Below are 2,161 nucleotides of genomic sequence, written 5' to 3' on the forward strand. Positions count from 1 at the left end.
TAAGCCTCAACTAGTTTCTCTAATGCAACAAAACTGCAAGTTTCATGGACTTCCATCTGAAGATCCTTTTCAGTTCTTAACTGAATTCTTGCAGATATGTGATACTGTTAAGACTAATGGAGTAGATCCTGAAGTCTACAGGCTCATGCTTTTCCCTTTTTCTGTAAGAGACAGAGCTAGAATCTGGTTGGACTCTCAACCTAAAGATAGCCTGAACTCTTGGGATAAGCTAGTCACAGCTTTCTTAGCCAAGTTCTTTCCTCCTCAAAAGCTGAGTAAGCTTAGAGTGGATGTTCAAACCTTCAGACAGAAAGAAGGTGAATCCCTCTATGAAGCTTGGGAGAGATACAAGAGACTGACCAAAAAGTGTCCTTCTGACATGCTTTCAGAATGGACCATCCTGGATATATTCTATGATGGTCTGTCTGAATTAGCTAAGATGTCATTGGATACTTCTGCAGGTGGATCCATTCATCTAAAGAAAACGCCTGCAGAAGCTCAAGAACTCATTGACATGGTTGCTAGTAACCAGTTCATGTACACTTCTGAAAGGAATCCTGTGAGTAATGGGACGCCTCAGAAGAAGGGAGTTCTTGAAATCGATACTCTGAATGCCATACTGGCTCAGAATAAAATATTGACTCAGCAAGTCAATATGATTTCTCAGAGTCTGAACGGAATGCAAGCTGCATCCAACAGTACTCAAGAGGCCTCTTCTGAAGAAGAAGCTTATGATCCTGAAAACCCTGCAATAGCAGAGGTGAATTACTTAGGTGAACCTTATGGAAACACCTATAATCCCTCATGGAGAAATCACCCAAATCTCTCATGGAAGGATCAACAAAAGCCTCAACAAGGCTTTAACAATTGTGGAATAAACAGGTTTAATAGCAAGCCTTTTCCATCATCCACTCAGCAACAGACAGAGAATTCTGAGCAGAATCCATCTAGCTTAGCAAATTTAGTCTCTGATCTATCTAAGGCCACTGTGAGTTTCATGAATGAAACAAGGTCCTCCATTAGAAATTTGGAAGCACAAGTGGGCCAGCTAAGTAAAAGGATAACTGAAATCCCTCCTAGTACTCTCCCAAGCAATACAGAAGAAAATCCAAAAGGAGAGTGCAAGGCCATTGAATTAACCATCATGGTCGAATCCAAGGAGGAAGGAGAGGACGTGAATCCCAAGGAGGAAGACCTCCTAGGACGTCCAGTGATAAATAAGGAGTTTCCCTCTGAGGAACCAAAGGAATTTGAGACTCATCTAGAGACCTTAGAGATTCCATTAAACTTCCTTACGCCCTTCATGAGCTCTGATGAGTATTCTTCTTCTGAAGAGAATGAGGATGTTACTGAAGAGCTAGTTGCCAAGTTCCTTGGTGCAATCATGAAGCTGAATTCTAATTTATTTGGTAGTGAGACTTGGGGAGATGAACCTCCCCTGTTCACCAATGAACTAAATGCATTGGATCAACTGAGATTGCCTCAGAAGAAACAGGATCCTGGAAAGTTCCTAATACCTTGTACCATAGGCACCATGACCTTTGAGAAGGCTCTATGTGACCTGGGGTCAGGAATAAACCTCATGCCACTCTCTGTAATGGAGAAATTGGGAATCTTTGAGGTACAAGCTGCTAAAATCTCATTAGAGATGGCAGACAATTCCAGAAAACAGGCTTATGGACAAGTAGAGGACATGTTAGTAAAGGTTGAAGGCCTTTACATCCCTGCTGATTTCATAATGCTAGATACTGGGAAGGATGAGGGTGAATCCATCATCCTTGGAAGACCCTTCCTAGCCACAGCAAGAGCTGTGATTGATGTTGACAGAGGTGAAATAGTCCTTCAATTAAATGGGGATTCCCTTGTATTTAAAACTCAAGGTTACCCTTCTGTAAACATGGAAAAGAGGCACAGTAAGCTTCTTTCACTGCAGAGTCAACCAGAGCCCCCACAGTCAAACTCTAAGTTTAGTGTTGGGAGGCCACAACCAAACTCTAAGTTTGGTGTTGAACTCCTATATCCAATCTCTAAGTTTGGTGTTGGGGAGTCTCAACAATGCTCTGAACATCTGTGAGGCTCTATGAGAGCCTACTGTCAAGCTATTGACATTAAAGAAGCGCTTGTTGGGAGGCAACCCAATTTTTATTTATCTAATTTTAAT

General features: G+C 41.9%; 1 non-coding gene across 1 annotated transcript; it reads right to left on the reverse strand.

The window, feature by feature from the left end:
• Positions 1-277: 277 nt before the first annotated feature.
• On the reverse strand, positions 278-385 carry LOC148569257 (small nucleolar RNA R71). Its single transcript, XR_015883072.1, has one exon. It is a non-coding gene; the product is annotated as a small nucleolar RNA R71 (small nucleolar RNA).
• Between the last annotated feature and the right edge of the window lie 1,776 nt (positions 386-2,161).

The sequence above is a fragment of the Arachis ipaensis genome, chromosome B4, assembly GCF_059453495.1.
Source record: "Arachis ipaensis isolate K30076 ecotype BB chromosome B4, ASM5945349v1, whole genome shotgun sequence".
NCBI classification, from domain to species: domain Eukaryota; kingdom Viridiplantae; phylum Streptophyta; class Magnoliopsida; order Fabales; family Fabaceae; genus Arachis; species Arachis ipaensis.